This window comes from Mesocricetus auratus, unplaced genomic scaffold, assembly GCF_017639785.1.
Source record: "Mesocricetus auratus isolate SY011 unplaced genomic scaffold, BCM_Maur_2.0 Super-Scaffold_100013, whole genome shotgun sequence".
In the NCBI taxonomy this organism is placed as follows: Eukaryota; Metazoa; Chordata; class Mammalia; order Rodentia; family Cricetidae; genus Mesocricetus; species Mesocricetus auratus.
Window position 1 is genome coordinate 8,626,772 of NW_024429196.1, and position 9,723 is coordinate 8,636,494.

General features: G+C 41.7%; 1 non-coding gene across 1 annotated transcript; it reads right to left on the bottom strand.

Annotated features, from left to right (window-relative positions):
* Positions 1–1,334: 1,334 nt before the first annotated feature.
* LOC121143825 lies at positions 1,335–1,441 on the bottom strand. The gene has a single exon (XR_005881141.1). It is a non-coding gene; the product is annotated as a U6 spliceosomal RNA (small nuclear RNA).
* Between the last annotated feature and the right edge of the window lie 8,282 nt (positions 1,442–9,723).

Here is a 9,723-nt window from a genome sequence, read left to right on the forward strand (position 1 = left end):
GTTCCATGTGGTGGTGAGAAGAAGGTATAGTCTTTTTTATGTGGATGAAATGTTCTATAGATGTCTGTTAATCCCAGTTGGGCCATTACTTCTATTAGACCCTTTGCTTCTTTGTTGAGTTTCTGTCTGGTATTCCTGTCTAGTGGTGAGAGTGGTGTGTTGAAATCTCCCACTATAAGTCTGTGGGGCTTTGTATGTGATTTAAGTTTTGGTAATGTTTCTTTTACGAATGTGGATGCCTTTGTATTTGGGGCATAGATATTCAGGATAGACACTTCATCTGTGGATTTCGCCTGTGATGAGTATGTAATGACCTCCTTCATCTCTTTTGATTGATTTTATTTGAAAGTCTAATTTGTTAGATATTAGGATTGCTACCCCTGCTTGTTTCTTGAGTCCATTTGATTGGAAAATTTTTTTCCAACCTTTAACTCTCAGGTAATGTCTGTCTTTGAGGGTGAGGTGTGTTTCTTGTATGCAGCAGAAGGATGGGGTCTGTCTTCGAATCCATTCTGCTAGCCTGTGTCTTTTTATGGGTGAGTTAAGGCCAAATGTTGAGGGATATTAATGACCATTGATTGCTCATTCTTCTTTGATTTGGAATGGTTGTTGTTGTTGGAATTATGTGTGGAATTTCACCCCTTTGTTCTTTTGGCTGTTGGTAGAGAGGGATTCTCTAATGCCTATGTTTTTCTGCTTGTAGTTAACTTCCTTGGGTTGGAGTTTTCCTTCCAAAACTTTCTGTAGGGCTGAGTTAGTGGATATGTATTGCTTGAATATAGTTTTGTCATGGAATATCTTGTTTTCTCCATCTATAGTGACTGAGAGCTTTGCCAGGGATAATAGTCTGGGCTGGCATCCATGGTCTCTTAGTGTTGGTAGAATATCTATCCAGGACCTTCTGGCTTTCCGAGTTTCCATGGAGAAGTCATGTGTAATTCTGATAGGTCTGCCTTTATATATTACTTGGCCTTTTTCCTTAGCTGCTGTTAATATTCTTTCTCTATTCTGTATATTTGGGTTCTTGATTATTATGTGGCGAGGGGACTTTTTTTTTGTGATCCACTCTATTTGGTGTTCTGTAAGCTTCTTGTACCTTCATTGGCATGTCTTTCTTAAGGTTGGGAAAGTTTTCTTCTATGATTTTGCTGAATATGTTTCCTGCCCCTTTGAGGTAGTTTTCTTCTCCTTCTTCTATACCTATTATTCTTAGGTTTGGTCTTTTCATGGTGTCCCATATTTCCTGGATGTTTTGTGTTAAGGATTTGTTTGACTTAAGATTTTCTTTTGTTGATGAATCCATTTCTCCTAGTGTATCTTAAACACCTGAGATTAAAAATATGGAATGATTCACAAATTTGTGTGTCATTCTTGTGCAGGGGCCATGCTAATCTTCTCTGTATCGTTTCAATTTTAGTATATGTGCTGCCAAAGTGAGCACGAATAACATTTTTTACTTGTTGTCTATCAGTAGGCAAGGTGGTTTCCACACTTTGGTCACTGTGGATAATGTTGTTAGAAGATAGTATGGATAACTATCTCTTTAAGGCTCATCTCAGCACTTGGTGGGAAGCAGAAGCAGGAGGATATCTGCGAGTTAGTGGCCAAGCCTGTTCTACAGGGTAATAACCAGCTTTGTGAGGCCCTGACTGACAGCAACAGCAAAAAAGACTCTTGGCAGTGGTATTGAATTTGACACCAAAGATGACAAGACAAGTTGAACTTCATGATATCTGTGTTTAAAAGAAATAAAAAAGGGGGAACCCACAAAGAAGGATAGAATATTTACAGTCATATTTGGTAAAGAACTGAGGGGCAAAACTAAAATTAAAAATTAATTCAAAACAAGCAAAGGACTTGACTGCTTCCCACAAAATGCATGGATCTCCATTGAGCCTGTGTCTGGTCCAAGAAGTCAGTTTGGAAGGAGATTTCAGCCTCACACCCATAGGATGGCTGCTCGCGTCTTAGATGTAAGGATGTGGAGAGTCTGGAACGCTTGCACCAGTGTTGAGGACTGTCATTTCAGAAGACCTGTTCTCAGTAATTCCTGTAGTCATAGTAACCTCATTTCAGATGCCCAGTAGTAACATCTTGTGGCAAGCATTATCGCATCTTCAGAGAACATTCCAGAAGATTGATTGTGAAGAATAATTACAAATCAATTTTTGCCAAGTTCTTAGATACAAGAACTAAGGCATAGAATGTTGGTCATTGCCTAAGACACTGGAGATTAATGTTAGGGAGGGAGTATAGTTTAAATAGAGGGTTTCCAAGTCTGAGGACCTGAGGCAGCCTAGGCCTATGAATTGGGGCTACCAGAGTAGGCAGAATGTGCTGTGATTTCCAGTTACAGCTTCATCAAAACTGGGTTTTAAAAAAGGCAGGTTGAAATTGTCTTAAACCTCATTTTCTTAGGGGGTGGGAGGATGAGCTGCTCTGTGAGAACTTTCTCAGAAGCCGTGTTGCAAAGTTACATTCACATGTTAGGAATTTTTACTTCGATGGGAAAGAGTTTCTATTCCTATTTTAGGAACATTGAAGAGCCAGTGAGAGCTGGGCTCCGAGCTGCTTTACTCCACCCTCTGCAGACGGCAGAGTGCACTGGAGACAGCGGGGGAAGGGGGGTCTCTGGGTGTCTGACATCCACCCTCTGCAGACGGCAGGGAGCACTGGAGACAGCCGGGGGAGTCTCTGGGTGTCTGACATCCACCCTCTGCAGACGGCAGAGTGCACTGGAGACAACCGGGGAAGGGGGGTCTCTGGGTGCCTGCCATCCAGGCATGAATAAAAGAATGTCAGTATGTTCAAAACAAATCACTGAGGCTGCACATGACGGCACCAGCTGCTTGCTGAAGTGTGGGTTACAACTCCACAGGAAGAGCACCCAGAACAGGTGGGCAATTAGTATTTTTGTTTTTCACCAAATTACTATTTATTTTAAGAGTGCTGGCCATTTTTCCCCCAGACATAATACTCATGCGTAGTTAGCACACAATGCTGTAGTTGAAGAAGCGGCTGTGGATGTATTTCTAACCCTGTTCTAAAGGTTTTCGATGAGTAAGGTTCTTTCCGTTCTGGGAAGGGAGTGTGGTTCCCTTCAACTCTGAGATGGAGAGAATGTGGCTTTGCTCTCTAAGCAGTGGACTCAGCCCTGCTTCTCATCAAGAGTGCAGGAACATGAAACTGCTTGTCGTCTTCTCCCTTCCTACTCTGTTCTCAGTGTGGCTTTCAACCGTTTGGTTGCTCCCCTGGAGGCTCTGGCAGGACTTCCTGAGGACTGCTTAAAGTGTCCAGTTTTTTCCTGGAGAAGATGGACTCAAGTGACAAAGGCATGGTGGGAGGTGTCAAAAAAAAAAAAAAAGCCAACACCACCATGTTGAGAGAAACTAGATCATCTCTGTTAAACAAGAATCCTAGTATCCCAGAAAGGAGATGGGGTAGGGGGGCCAGTGGGGGGCAGGAGAGGAAGGGAGGGAGAGGGAACTGGGATTGACATGTAAAACAAGCTTGTTCCTAATTTAAATTAAAAAAATAACAAAATATTTAAAAAAAGAATCCTAGCATCCTTGGGTAATAATTCTATGTGTTTTGTGAACCCTGCCCTTGGTTAAAGAACCAATCTAAAGGAACGTCCCTGATAAACAGTTACTGACCTATAGTTAAATCCTATCTCCTGACCCACTGTTAGTCAAGCTGGTCTCCTGAGCATTGCTCGTGACAATGGCTGTACATCTTTGGCCATCAAACTGTTTTTGTCAATCCGGCTAACACGTCCCATTGCCATCAAGTTCCACAAAACAAACATCACCCATAAGAGGTGGCTCTTTTAAGCTGTGTGTCCAGGAACATCCTGGAAAGAGTGTAAACAACCTACCAGGAAGTCCTCCCCTACTCAGGGAACAAACTGCATCTGTTTGATGCTCAGTGCTGTGCTGTCCTCTGGGGCTTCAGTCATGACCCGAACAAACACCGCTGCTCACACATTCACAGCAGAAACTGATGACGGATGCTGCATCTCTGATGTTCTCAAGATGGCCTTTCGTCGTCGTAGCCTCTTGAAAGTCCCTCAGGCCGAGCCTTGCAGTTCACGCCTTTAAATGATGAACAGCAACTTTGCAGAGCTCCAGGATGAAGCCGTGTACCTGAGGAAAATGTGCTGAAAGTGAGTGAGCAGGATAGAGGCTGATGCGGATCAGAGACGACACCGCAAGCCAGCTGCAGGATGTTTACCATAGTGCACAAACAACACCAGAATAAGCCCCGAAGGTGACAGGAACCTGGGTCTAGTCTCATCTCAATACTTTGGGGAAACTAATTTTGCATAAAAATAAGCAAAAACAGTATCAAAGTCACATCCATAAGTATAACAGGGAATTCAAACACATCAGAAACACCCAGGAAACTGTAGCTTACTATCCCAAAACAACAGCACAAAATATCTAAGATCAGAAATGGGCCAGTAAGATGGCTCAGTGGGTGGAAACATCTGCCACTAAGCCTGATAACCTGCTTAATCCCTAGGACCCACTCAGTGGAAGGACCAACTCCCACAAGTTGTCCGCTGGCCTAACAGACACCATGGCATAATAAAAAATATTTTAAGAGATTTAGAAAGATTAAGAGAACTCAGGAAAGACTTAGAGATAAAACTCAGAATTGCTGAGTAGAAAAATAAGAGCAGATACAATGATGCTTCAAAGAGAAGTGGCAAAGGAAGTATTCAAAACAAAACAGAACAGTTCCAGGGGCCATACTTAGAGGCGCTCAGAGTGTTCCAGCGTTTGGCAAGCTGTCATAAGTTTCCTATGATGCATCGTCTAACGAAGTTTGGCTGCTCCAAACCTCTGGTCACAGGGTTGTTTACCTTTACACCAAGGTTGAGAAAGCACCAAAGTCCACCTGTGGCGTGTGCCCAGGCAGACCGCAAGGGTTCCATGCGATGAGACCTAAAGTCCTTATGGAATTGTCTAAAACAAGAAAAACGCAGCAGGGCCTATGGTGATTCCGTGTGAGCTAACTGTCCCTGGCAGAATCAAGAGTGCTTCCTTTATGAGGAACAGAAATAATCTCAAAAGTATTAAAGGCACACGTGTAGGATCAGAAGTGAAACATTAAGATTTTACAGTAACAACAGAAAAATGGGTTTTCTTCTAGATTAAAAGATGACATTGAAGGTAAAATCAAACAGGATTATGTAAAACCAAGGCAAGCAAAAGAAATGTTAAAACTTATTTTTCAAATACATTTTCCTGAAATTGTAAAAGTAATATTTTAAAGGAATGCTACCAACTTTGACCTCAGGAATCAAGTGCCAAGGTCTATCCTAGGGAAATTACTGGACTGAAGAAATAGAAGCAAAACTTATGGCCATTTATTTGAAAGGAACACTTGATAGCCAAACTAAGTGTTAGAGCAGTAGACTATTTTAAACATAATATTTTCATCAGTTCTTTGGGAATTTCACATCATACACCCAATCCCATTCATTGCCCAGTCCTGTCTGTCTACTTTCACCCTTATGGCATCCCCCTCAAAGGAAAACTTAAAAAGACATAACAAAAATAAAAAATTAAGTATTAAGTAAAAACAATCAAAAAACAAAACCAAGCAAACAAACGAGAGCCCCCTTTGTTCCTCCACTTCCCTGCCTCCCCGTCACCCTTCATTTGTCTTAGTGGTACTGGGAGAGGCTGTAACCCTTGAGCATGATATATTTCAATGCTTATAGAAACAATAACTTTATGAGGGAGCAACTCTGCTATATACTGTCACAGAAATGAAAATTTTGTACTGTTTTTTTACAATGAATACATGATCTTTTAAATGTTTTCAGCAGCATATTGGTGTATTCTTTCTGGTGTATGTGTAATATGAAATTGAGCAAGTGTGTTCATGTGGGACAGTTGGGTTTTATCCAGATTCTCAGAGTGGAATAAAGGAGTTACAGCAGTCAAGTAAACAAAACTCTAAAACTATGGGATTTCAATTGGCAGTCACAGTAGGGAGGAGCCATAATCCATACTATGTATGGAAAAGAACACACAGTAATTTATTAACTGTGCCTACCAAAGAGGGAGAGTCCCTGGCACCTGCATTTTGAAATCCATTTCTCATTAAATGACAGCACAGTTTATGGACAGGAAGCTGATTCCAGGTGTGGAGCAAGAAGTATACAAATGATCCTGCAAGGTCTTGCCACGGCAAATAACCTGCTGAATGTGACAAGGTTTTTGTCAAGAGCATTTATGATGGCAGCTTGAATACCGCTGAGAGAGAATCTTGTCATCTTGTAAGAATAGGGAGAAAACCCAGTTTGTTCTACCTATGGTATACTAGAGACCAATGGAAGATGAAGGGAAATGCCACTAATGATGGACAAAGAAGTGAGAAACACCAGCTACAACCTCTTGAACGTTAGAAACTGCTATTGCCGTCATTCGGAGATGGTTACTGTTCATGGGTCCTGGTGGAAGAAAGCAAGACCTCTTTGATTTCATCACACAGGAAGTGAACCTTGAGTTTGGGTCAGGGTCAGCTCCCAGCAAACCCAGAGGACAGAGGACCACATCCTGAGCCCATGTCAGGGATACCCAGGCTGTAGAAACTGTAGGGAAGAACATATGGAGAAGAACATGATAACTTTGTGTATCTTTTTTTTTTTCTCATTTGAGACTTAGACATGGTTTAGGAATAAAGTAAATGGCCAAAATTTAGTTATTTGGCATTTTGTTACATTTTCTTATTATCTTTATTCTTCTATTTTTTTTTTTTTGAGACCAAGTCTGACCTGGAACACTCTATGTAGATCAGGCTGCTCTCAAACTCACAGAGATCCACTTGCCTTTGCCTCTCCAGTGCTGGGCTTAAAGACATTTGACACCTTGTCCAGCTTACTGCACTTTGAGGGCATACTGTATGTGGTAGAACTCCTCCAGAATGTGTGCACCCCACATGGTTCCCCTAATCAGTGTGCAGTGACATCATGGTAGCATTTAGACAACTTGGATTCATGGACTGTTTGCTTGATTTGTCAAAACAGCCGATGGAAGCAGTGTTGATGCTGATGAGTGTTGAAAACATGCCTGTCTGGTTCACACTGTGAGCAGCACAAAAACTGACAAAATATTCTCCCAGTACTCAAAAGCGATGACCTCATTCAGCAGAAAGACAGATCACCCACGAGTGAAGCGCTGACACATGCCTTAATTGTCCTCTTTTGTTTTCTTGTGGATGCAAATGAAATATCTGCCAACATGCATGCCAGATTATTGTCATTAATCAGTTGTAACCGCGGGATGGCTGCAAGTACAAGAATTTTTGGGAAAAGTCAATAAAAACACCGAGAAAATAATTGTTCCTGAAGAATTTGCCATAAAGAGAATTACAAATAAAACATGCAGGACTAAGTTTGTTTAACTTATGTATGGATATTTTGTGTTAGTTATTAAACAGCACATTTCTGGAAGTGTAAATGTTAGTAATAAATGTTAGCTGCTTTTGCTACTAGCAAGGTAATAATCAAATTATCGCAGTCACAGAGTAGCGAGCTATCACAAGAACATGGAGCTTTGCTACACTGAAGCATGATATGCACCCAATGCCACCCGCATAGTGGGAGGACTGGAGTCTGTTTACTTAGTATGGGCTATACAGCATACTCAGATATGATTCACGCAGTCAGGGGCCATCATTCATCCTGACAAAAAGTAGAGGCTTGAAACCAAGTCCCACCCTGCTGGTAACCATCAGAAGTGAGCAGCTATGCGGTTACTTTCAACAGTGTTAGTGTAGGCGTGGAAAGGCGTGGAAATGAGGAAACATGGAAGGCCAGGGTCCCTTTATACTCAAGTTCATAGGAAATGGGATACGGTGCTAGATTTAGCCAGCCACGCAGAGCTTGATTTCAAAGCAACTGGTCTCGTGGGAACGTGTTTAGGAGGTGATATTACAAATACACTTTTAATGAGAACAGAGCGGGGAGAAGAGTGACTAAATAAAGAGGTGTGCCTGTCTGGGAAGCTCTCTGACAAAGGCAGGTGACAAACAGGAACTGAAGTTGCCGGTGTGGAGTGTATCATCAAATGCCACGCAACAGCATGGCTTTATGATGATATTAGGAATTCTTCATGAAGGTCAAGAAAGAGCTGGACAGTAGAAGGCGTTTCTGAACTATATCCAGAATCCCACCAAGCAGTGCCAGATAAAACAAGGCAGAGATGGATCCCAGAGCTCAGGAAAGCCATGGAAAGAAGTCAGAAGTTCCGATGGCTCATCTCCAGACCGGATGAACTTTGGTGCACCTCTGCCTCTTGAAGAACCTGTCGACAGAAACCCAAAACATGTCCGTGATGAGTGGAGGGAGCATTCACAAGCATCACTTTAGGAAGGAACACCCCTGGGCATGGTTTTGGGCATATATAATCCCTAGGGAAGTTGAAGCAGCATGTTTATGAGTTTGAAGCCAGCCCAGGCTGCATAGTAAGGCCCTGAAGAAAAAAGGTTTGAAAAATATTGCAATCAACAAAGCCTTGTATGAAATTGCACCCAATGTCTTAGATAATGCTTAGTCTCTGGTACTTCTTGGTGAATTAGCTGCCACAAATATGGATAAATGGCTTCATGGGAGCTATGCGGATGTTAATGAAACTGACCGCTCTGTTGTGTTGCACACTGGTTATGTCAACACTGGAGAGATGAACACTCAGTGAACCCACACCATCCAGTGGAGTCCAGTGTATGAAGATAGATGAATGAAGGTAGTTTAAAAGATCTGTTCAGGCCACAAGGTAGATTTTAATTTGTAAATGAAGTATGGAAGCTTCTACCTGCCATGTTCTGATGTAGTGTCAAAGAATGCTGCCTATGATTATCAGGAAAAAATGATTTAAACACTCCTTTCTCTATGGGAGGTTCAAGTGCCCGAGACAATCTGAGCAACATATCAAATGCTGGAATAGACATGACAACCCCTAGCTCTTGTTGGTCCAAGTATTAATGAAATTTACAAAAGTAAATTCATAAATTTATTAAATAATAGCTGTGTTGTTTTTGAAAACATGCTTATTTTTATAAGACATGACATGAAATAGATGGACAGCTCTGTGTCTTTGCTTTTAATATGATGAACAGCAACAGATAACACCCAGAGAAGCCGTCTTCATTCTATGTCGTCTCAGTGTAACCCGGGTGACACCGAGTGGGCAGCATCATAGGTGTGAACTTCATGGTGTAAATAGTAGTACTTTTTTTTTCTCGTCAAGGTGAAGTTGCAAGTTTGTCTCTGTCTTGCCTGGTTCCTCTCCCATCCGCTGGTCTCTGCAGCCGCTTATTAAATAATCACTCAGAGGTTAATATTAAATATAGTTGCTTGGCTGATGGCTCAGGCATATTACTGATTAGCTTTACATATAAATTAGCCCATTTATAATCTGTGTAACATCACGTGGTTGTGGCTTACTAGTAATGTTCTGGCATGTCACTTCTACAGTGGCTGCATGGCATCTCCCTGACTCCGCCTTCTTTCTCTCCATATCTTTATTTGGATTTCCTGCCTGGCTCTAATCTGCTTGGCCATTGGCCAAATTAGCTTTATTTAGCAACCAATACAAGCAATACATATTTGCAGCACACAGAAGGACATTCCACATCACTTCCCCTTTTCTGTCTAATTAAAAACATTGTAAAATTACGTAAAACAAAACAGGTATCAAGCAAGAATTA